The sequence below is a fragment of the Leuciscus leuciscus genome (genome assembly GCF_965113295.1).
Source record: "Leuciscus leuciscus genome assembly, chromosome: 2".
NCBI lineage: Eukaryota > Metazoa > Chordata > Actinopteri > Cypriniformes > Leuciscidae > Leuciscus > Leuciscus leuciscus.
In genome coordinates this window covers 49,051,619-49,061,436 of record NC_138726.1, presented here as the reverse complement: position 1 = coordinate 49,061,436, position 9,818 = coordinate 49,051,619, and the positions used below count along the sequence as shown (strand labels likewise).

Here is a 9,818-nt window from a genome sequence, read left to right as displayed (position 1 = left end):
CTCCCACTGGTTTAAGATCACGGTTAATATGTTTCCTCAAAGAGTATAATGAAACATAGATTTCATCTGACCTGTTTCCAGTTTATTTGTAGTTTGTACCCTCGTGTGTCCATAAGGGAAACTACGGCGGTAGACGTGTTTAGTTAGAGGTAAGTGGTTTATTTCATGTGTACTTAGAGAAATATAGCTCGGCGCGTGTGTGTGAATGTGCTTGACAGCTTTTGTTTAGTTGTACTTTATGGATACACCTGACGTGTAATATTATGGACGTGCAATTAACACGTCAAACAACAAAACAGGGTTTATGTTCTCATGGTTAAGGCACGGCTTATTTAATATAAGGAAATTAAATTTGACTTAATTTCGTTAGAAAGTCAACAGCAGGTGTTCAAACCGACCATTGTATTTAAACACATCTCAATGGCAAGAAGATTCCAATCAACCATTTATCCCTACAGATTGAATCAGTTTTTCTTTCTGTTTTATTCTTATTTTTGTCTATCTTAATTTAGTTTTTAATGTTTTCAATATCTAAAACTTAGGCTTAAATTTGAAGGAAGTTAGTCAGTTAGCTTTTTTGCTTATTTATTTGACTATATCCACTGAGTGTTTTATGCTTTACTTCAGAATTTTAAATTAAGGGTTCACCAAAAAATGAATATTATCCCATAATTTACTCACGATGTATGCCACGATGTATCGTTGATGTTGATATGATTCGCGATATAGTTAGTTTGATCTAAGTCTCAGCTTACTGTATTTTTAAGGTATAATCACCCAAATATGTAAATTCTGTCATCATGTAGGCTACTCACCCTCATGTCCAACCTATGAAATGTCATTCAACTTCCAAAGAAAAATGAAGATATTTTTTATGAAACCTGAGATTTCTGTTCCTTCATTTAAATGATGGGTTATTTTTCATTTTTGGTTGAACTACTAAACTTTTAAGGTATTGCATAATATACTAAGTTCTACATTTCATCAGTATTTTTTATCTTTACCATTTTTAAATCCGTGTTAGAAGCTTTCAGTGCAACACAAAAAATATCTCCCCATTTAAAGTCCTATTATATTTATTTATTTATTTAGCTCATGTATTGTAATATCAGAAAATAATTGCTTTAATTTGAGCTTAACATGTTAAATTCATGTCAGACAACTAATGCGCTTAACATTAAACCTTCTCCTTAAAGATTATTGTAGTTTCTCAATCTCTAGTATTGGCCAATTGATTATTTGTATCAGTTAGTTGTGTTTGTTCTTTTTATTGTTTCTTGGCATGTTTCCCTCTTTGTGACATCAGTAAGGCAATACAGGTAAATACTGACCCATAAAAAGGGTGACCTTTCCCTTGTGGAGTAAAGCAGCAGGAACAAACCGCAATGACAGCAGGTTTTGAGAGCATCAGGTAGGAGAACATTAACCAGACAGGCATCAGACCCACGAAGAGCAGTGGCCTCTGTTACTCAAGTGCTCTTGGAAACAGACACCTGAGCCACAGCCTCCTCATCCTCCCCCACCCATGACATCACACGCCTCTTATCTGCTGCCAGACACAAAGCCGCATTTAGCTCGCAGTAATCAGCGCTGTGACCTAACCTGCCATGCACTGGAGATGCATGAAGATTCAGGTGTGCTTTTTGGTACGTTTGATTCACGTAATATTCTGAAATAATGGATCTATGAGCTCCGCTGGATTCAGCGTGGAGTTCTCAAGACCTGAGGTAAGATGTCATCCAAGGTGTTTGTTAAAATGTGAGGAACTAAAGGAGAAATGCATATAAAATATAGCCTATGTATTAAAAACTTGTGGCATGAGTTCTGAGGCAATGAAAGAGCAAATTGTGCTGTGTGACTGGCAGCAGACACACAGTTTTAGATATTTTTTTTTTCTGTAGTTTAAATGTTTTAGATTTTTAACTGATCTTTAAAGTTACGTCATACTGTCATATGTCACAGAAAGCGTTACCTATAGGAGGGAGCCAACAGGCTAGAACTACTTCCAAAAGTTTGGGGTCATTTAGACATTTTAATATTATAGGTTCATGCTCACCAATGCAGAATTTATTTGAAAATACTGTAAAAATTTGTGGAATATTATTACAATATAAAATAGCTGTTTTCTACTTGATTCTATTATAAAAGGTAATTTATTCCTCTGATAGCAAAACTTTTATTATTATAGCAGCATATTTATTCAAATGCTCAAGAAACACTTGAGATACTTTGTTTAGTTGAAAGTTCAAAAGAACAGCATTTTTTTTAAATAAAAATGTAACACAACAGTCACTTTTGATCAAGCTGATGCATCATTTCTGAATGAAATTATACATTTTCTTAAAGGGATAGTTCACCCAAAATTCTGTCATCATTTACTCACCCTCATGTCTTTCCAAACCCGTAAGACTTTTCGTTCATCTTTGGAACACAAATTAAGATCTTTTTGATCAAATCGGAGAGCTTTCTGTCCCTCTATTGACAGCTATGCAACTACCACTTTGACACTTTAAAAAGTTCATAGACTAATCCATATGAATTGAGCAGTTTAGTCAAAATTTTCTGAAGAGACATGATCACTTTATATGATGAACTGATTGAGTTGAACTTTTATTCACATATAAACATTCATCAACTCACACATCAGTTGTGGAAAACGGAAGCTCAAGCATGTTCGCTTGATGTGTGAGAACCAATGAGGTTCATTCTCGTGTTTCGCAGAATGTTTGAGCTTCAGCAGGAACCAATGACGTTCATTCTCCTGTGTTACGCAGCACGTTTGAGCTTCAGCAAGAACCAATGAGGTTCATTCTCGTGTTACGCAGCACGTTTGAGCTTCAGCAAGAACCAATGAGGTTCATTCTTGTGTTACGCAGCATGTTTGAGCTTCAGCAAGAACCAATGACGTTCATTCTCCTGTGTTACGCAGCTCGTTTGAGCTTCAGCAAGAACTAACGAGGTTCATTCTTGTGTTACGCAGCACGTTTGAGCTTCAGCAAGAACCGATGAGGTTCATTCTCGTGTTTCGCAGAATATTTGAGCTTCAGCAGGAACCAATGAGGTTCATTCTTGTTACGCAGCACGTTTGAGCTTCAGCAAGAACCAATGAGGTTCATTCTTGTGTTTTGCAGAACGTTTGAGCTTCAGCAGGAACCAATGAGGTTCATTCTTGTGTTTTGCAGCACGTTTGAGCTTCAGCAGGAACCAATGAGGTTCATTCTTGTGTTTTGCAGCACGTTTGAGCTTCAGCAAGAACCAATGAGGTTCATTATCGTGTTACGCAGCACGTTTGAGCTTCAGCAAGAACCAATGAGGTTCATTATCGTGTTACGCAGCACGTTTGAGCTTCAGCAAGAACCAATGAGGTTCATTATCGTGTTACGCAGCACGTTTGAGCTTCAGCAAGAACCAATGAGGTTCATTCTCGCGCTTCAAGCAGGTTCGGAGCTTCTGTTTGTGTTCACTGATCAATGTTTCTTTGTGCATAAATGCCTAAATTAAATCTTTTCATCATATAAAGCGAACAAGACTCTTCAGAAAATGTGGACTAAACCACTCAATTCATATAGATTAGTTTTACGATCTCTTTATGAACTTTCATCGACATGAGGGTAAGTAAATAATGGCAGAATTTTTATTGTTGGGGGAACTAACCCTTTAAAAAAAACATACTGATCCCAAACTTTTGAACAGTAAGTGTATGAGGAATAATAGTGGAACTTGTCTTGGCAGGTAGAGATCTGATTCAAACAGATAGTTTTCAGTGGTTAGATAGATTGATATTTTAGAGATAAATATCCTGCGGTTTCCCCGCCGTAACTCTTGGATAGTATGGTTTTGGATAGAATGGTGGCCCTCACGCTTTGAAGTGTCAGTCATTGTTGCTATGGAGATTCAAACAAAGCAAGTAGTTAAACATCAAGCTCCACCTCCACACCTTTCAGCTGTGACCCTCCCCCAAAACACACATAAAGGCTCACTCACTCAAGCATTACTAATGCGGCTCTCTGGAGAATTATATAGACTATAAACAGTCACAAATTCAGAGGATCATCGTCTTTCTTTTGAACTGCAGTACATCAGGAACCACTTCAAAACGTGCATTGATCAGAAGGTGTGGTCTTTTCAGGTCAGAGTAATAAAACAAGATTTATGTTTCAATTGACATTTAATAACACTCAGTTTCCACACCCAGAAGGACATTTTATACTTTTGCATTCGTGACATAGGTTTGTTGTTGACATAATATTGTTCTAATGAGATTGACAAATCTTTTTTTTTTATTTAGTTAAGCTATATTTATTTCAATGTGTATAAAGACGGATCTTACCAAGTCTTTTCTAACAGTATGCTCTGCCTTGCCCGACAGTATCTTCATGATCAGGTGTCAGTAAGGGACACCAGTATCAAGTCACGATTGAGTGCTCTTGTTCCATGTGCTTGAACACTGTCACACCACAACAAACAGTGGTATTTACCTGATGTTGTGCAGTTTTCAAAATTGGGGATCGCATTGAACTTAGTCATATGGTGTATGTTTCAGTGCATCCTTAGTTTTATCATTCCAAATAATGCCTAAAACCCACAAAGTTATATCCTACCCATTCTAAACATTTTTTATCTGGCTATTCATACTCTGGGTCGTATGGCCAATATTTTAATATCATGGTAACTGTATGCAATATCACAACACTTTACAAATGCATAGTGATGCACTGAAATTTCAGCAACTAAAAATAGTCATCTGAAACGGCAAAAAAACATTTTGGAAGGCCGAAATCATTGATCAGAACAGTGAGTGATGCTTAATTAGCGCATAGCTGATGCACTTTAAGCATCTATTTCATGTACACAATGTGTATAAGCTACAACAGGTAAACGTCATCAGTGTGGACGCACTTCACTCTGACCAAAAATAATGCTAAAGTAGCAATATCTGATATGATGCTGCGTTCACAGCATGTTTTAGCCTAATTACCGTAAATAAAGCTCTGTATGCTTTCAATTCGGCATTGCGGTACTTTTGGCTATGTTCACATCACTGTCACTCCAAAACTCCAAAGGCAGTGGCAGAAACGTAAGAGGCTGGTATGTGGCTTTATTACGTTCTGTCTCAAAACATGTATCCTTTTAATTGTCATTTTCTGCTTGTCCGGCACTTTGCAACAACACAACCTCGTTTCTGAAGCGACTTTCAGCATGTTTCCAATAACAATGTCTGACGTTTATGCAGAATCTGTATTTTGTTGTATTCAATTATTTGCATTTAGCATTTTTTTCCCAGTTGTCTAAAATCCTATGCTGGTCAAACCTATTTTTGGGGATTTAACCCAGCAACTGAGAACCACTGTTATATCATATCAGAATCCACTAGTGTTTATAATAATTGATATTCATCCAACTATCTAGAATTCTTTTTGGAGTCTCATACATGTATAGTGTGGTTTGTTTATGAAATTACATAATTTCTCTGCTTTGTTTAAAAGACATATACTGTAAAACAAAAATATGCTTTATTTTGTGTCAGCAAAACAAAAGCAGCTGCTACTTCAGCCATATTTTAGACTTCCTCTAATTAAATCTTCACACCTGAGGGACTAATGCAGCCCTGATTATTTCTACACCAAGGCCAGTACCTGGACACGTTATTGCCTGTTTTAAACATTGCCTGTGCTTTATTTGCCCCACAAAAGTCCAGAAGAAAATTGCACAATGCTGATCATTCTGAGGGTTATGCAAAAATCAAAGGCCCCATAATTTTCTTGTGGCCTCCATTTAGAGTCTTGACACATGATAGTTATCTCATAATTCAGATAAGCTGCCCCGATTATTAGGTTAGATCAAATTATTATAATTTGTCATTTTGCAGTCGCTTGTATAGAAAAGGCCTTAAAGACATTAATTGCAGGGTCCTCATTGATCATCACGCGATCAAGTCCCTCGCTCGAGGGTGAAACGTGCTGGCTTTTCTCTGTAATTATCTAGAGCTCAAGCTTGGGATTTAACTTTATTATTATTTGCAGTACAAGGCCAGTTACATTACTATTCAAAAGTTTAGGCTTGAAAATTATTTGAAATGTTTTTGAAAGGATTGTCAGAAATCTTTTATAATGTAATCCCTGTCAGTTTTGATTAATTTAATGTATCCATGCTAAGTTAAATATATTCATTTCTTTAAAAAAAAAATCTTAATGAACCCCAAATTTTGAACAGTAGTGCATTTAACCACAAAAAAACACCATACATCAGATGCATAAGAAATGTGCATGAACCTAGTGGTTGCTCATGAATTGATTCTTTCAGTTATCAATACAGATCTTTTACCCTGTTTACTCTTGGTATTAACATTGGCCATTGGTGATCCAGTGACAAGTGGTCAGTCAGCCGAGACGGATTGCACCAGCTAGTAGCATCACAAATGCTTTCTGACCACTTGTGATGTGATTTGTATGAGCGAGTCTCTGATTTTGGGATTGAATATTGTGCATCATTTATACCTACAGTGTATGTGCTTTTCCAGATTTTCAAAATGAATAATTATTTTCTCCTAAGTCAAAATTTAACCCTTCTGCAGGATGCAAGACGGCCATTTTGACATATTTTGTGTGTATTTGATCGTTTAAGCGCAGTAAGCCACTCATGTTGGTACTCGCGTCTCACAAGCTGTTTGAGAGGCGGCTTTATGTGTGCACTACTTATATAGATCAGTGGTGCGCGCGCTTTTGGTGTGAGCTCGAAATCTATGAGAATTAGTAAACTTAATGCGCAATATAATTACAAGCACTATTTAAACGGAGCGAATGAGATGAGTGAGGGAGAGGAGGCGGGGGTGCGTGTCAATTCGTCGTCGGAAAGAAGAGAGCGAGAACACGCAGCTGATGTTATTGCCTGCACCATTGGCAACAAAACAGACTGCCACGGAATTGGAAAGACGTCACGTGAGACTGACCGTCCGGTTGATTGGTTCATCTCTAGTCACGTTTTCAACTACAGCAGAATGTGTTTTGAATTGTTGGTGTACCAATCACCAGGTGTAAACGGAGTCTAAGTCTCACCAGAATAGCATGACTTATTAATGAAGCTAAAAATGACACTTATTGATTGTATTTGGCTTTTAATGGTTTACAAATGATTTGAATGAATTTAAAAAGAATCCATCTTATTATATTGATATTTAGAGTTCTGCAGGAATGAGTCCTAAAACCCGTAAATAAGCCAATGCTTTTTTAAATCAGTAAAGTTTTTACGTGTCGTGAAAAAGGTGGTTGCTATAATGCCAAAAAAATAGCTAAATGGAACTACAGCGGTTGTTGGGACATTAAATGTCATCATGCTGAATGGATAAACTCATCTCATTAGTTTACAGCCTCATTGTAGTTTTTATAATCATACTCTTACAACCTAGTCTAATTCACACTTTTTAACATGAAGATTGAAAGAGCTGACAAAAGCTTAATGGTGGTGACGGTGAAGTCATGTGACCGTGCTATAGTTGGTTAATAGCCTATAGTAGCTTTAGCTTTTTACTCATGGTGATTGTATTTAGGCTTCAAACTCATAAAAGCTGTTCAGTTTAGAGCTTATTTTCTGGAAAAATCCCCTTTTCCAAAAAGTTCACAAAAAGGGAACCAGGTTAATGTTAACTTCTGAGTTGGCCTACAGAAATACGTCATCCCTGCACGTCTCTATTAGAAATGATACCCTCATCCTAGGAGTGGGTGGTATGAACAAAATCTCCCAGTATCACTATTTTATATCACATAATGGTTATTTAAATATTTTTCCTTTTATTTGAAACTATTTCTGTTTATTAATTAAACGTATCTTTTATGTTGTGTCTTACATTGACCCTCGATTTTGGGAAAGGTCCCTCTATATATTTTTGCATGTTTCTTGTTGCTCTCAAATGAAAATAACATAAAGCAGTCCTTCGTGGTACTGTTGCGGTGATGTACAGTATGTTCACATTGCCCAGCTCTCAGTTTGTGCATAAATGTCCGTGCTGTAGGGTAAACGTTGCTGTTTGACATATCTCCAGGTCTACTTATTTCCTTCCGCCCTCATAAAGTCAGTACTATTGCTATTGTTCATTACTATATAAAAGCAGGTGTCAGAAAAAGAGGTTTCCGTGATCATTTCAGCTGGGAGGAAATCTATATTTAATCTTTGTGCTTGTCACACATGTTCAGCAAAGTGTTTCAGGGCCTATGAGTGATGAAACAGCTTCCCCTTTTAAATTGTTGCTGGCATTGCTCTTTGTGCTGTTGTGCACTTTTTGAAATAGAACATTATGAAAGGACACCAGAAGAGCCACACCTCAAGGTGGGAAGTTCAGTTTCTCCTTTGATGTTCTGATGGGTGTAGATGAACTCCGTGCATTGCCAAGTATTTGAGGTATAAGCTTGTAAAGGTATATATCAGCTTACAGCACAGGTGTATTTTAGTGAAATGTTAGACAACTTTAAGGCAGTTTCGCTGCCTTAATGCATTCAGGTTTCTGTCTCATTCCATGGAGAAGAATGCTACAGTTGACCCTCACAGCAAAAACTTTTTCTTAATATTATTGGTCTCATAAACTAGTCATTGCATGGAATTATTATATTTAAGTGCGTTAAAGAACTTGTCAAATTTTGATCTGCCTAAAGTATGTGTATACATACTTTGTTCTTAAACTCATTCTAATGTTAGGAATTTGGAGTATTATGAAGGAGCATGTACATATTTAGATTTAGATACATGTTTAGAAGAAATTATTTTCCCCTGTAAAATACAATACATTTTAGTGCTAAGTTATTGACGATTTCATGCTTAAATTCATGCATATTATGCATGGTTAGTAATTGAGATTCCTTGTGTTGTTTTCCAGTAAAATATCTAAACAGACTTAAAGGAAGAGGCATTTAATTTGGAACCAAAATATTTTAAAAAGTTTAAACTTTTAGATGTGTTCCTGAATTAAAGCTAGGTTATGCAATATTTTTCATAAACACTTTTTGTTATACTGTTTGAAACCCTTCACATCCTGATAGCAATCAAAAATTGAAGTGGTCTAAATGTTAAAACATGTACATGGGCTATATCTTCTGTGGAAGTCTCAGGACCAAAAATGTTCGTCCAATCATTGCATTCGGTCCGAATGTAATAATAGGATAATACCTTGCTCTCGCAGACATCATATCGTGTTCATCAGCGTGTTCCATGAGGCTATGCAGCGTTGTAGACAGACACTGGGCCTGTCCAAATACCCACACTTGCAGTCTTGGCCACTTGAGAGTGGGTGCGCGTAACAGGAAGTAAGTGCGTATAACTTTCCCAGGTCAGTGCCCTTAACGCACACTAAACCCACACTGGCTGGATCCCAAATTGCACACTTCATGTGGATTCGTGATCTCGTGGCCTTAAATTACGCGTGCTCGCCAAGTGTACGAGTCCGTAGAGTGTCCCATTCGGCATTTCTGCACTCAAAGTGTGCTCGCGAGCGCCGCCTTTGTGCCCTCGATGCAGACTACGGCGAACCCCCACTTTCGCACCCTCCACACGGGATACCTACCCAGGAATCATTGCGAGCGCCCAGTCAGATAAATGAGGGGAGGAGTTTCGTGGCTGTTTGACTTTCGGTGGCTTGATGATATCAAGACTGTCCCAAAATACACTCTCGCATGCCCTTGTGGACTCGAGGCCAGCGCCCCTTAGGTCTGCACTTCCTGACGTCACCAAGAAGGTCCACAAGGCCGGAGTGTGCCATTTGGGATCCAGCCACTATTGGAGCTGTATTTGAGACTAAAGCATATCCCATCATGCATCATGTTCTGGAATTC

At 37.6% G+C, this 9,818-nt stretch overlaps 2 protein-coding genes across 9 annotated transcripts in view; one reads left to right on the top strand and one right to left on the bottom strand.

Annotated features, from left to right (window-relative positions):
• mespaa (mesoderm posterior aa) overlaps positions 1–9,818 on the bottom strand; it is a 259,472-nt gene that overhangs the window by 52,606 nt on the left and 197,048 nt on the right. The window lies entirely within an intron of this gene.
• The window catches only part of LOC309488859 (uncharacterized protein), a 72,875-nt gene continuing 63,065 nt past the window's right edge, over positions 9–9,818 (top strand). For 6 of the 8 annotated variants that reach the window (XR_014202288.1, XM_082157282.1, XM_082157281.1 and 3 more), the window contains exon 1: positions 9–149. The gene's annotated coding sequence lies outside the window, so the exon portion shown is untranslated. Of the gene's footprint in view, positions 150–3,260; positions 4,130–6,858; positions 8,395–9,818 lie in introns of those variants that run through there. The other 2 variants (XM_082157278.1, XM_082157277.1) reach the window with 2 other exon arrangements.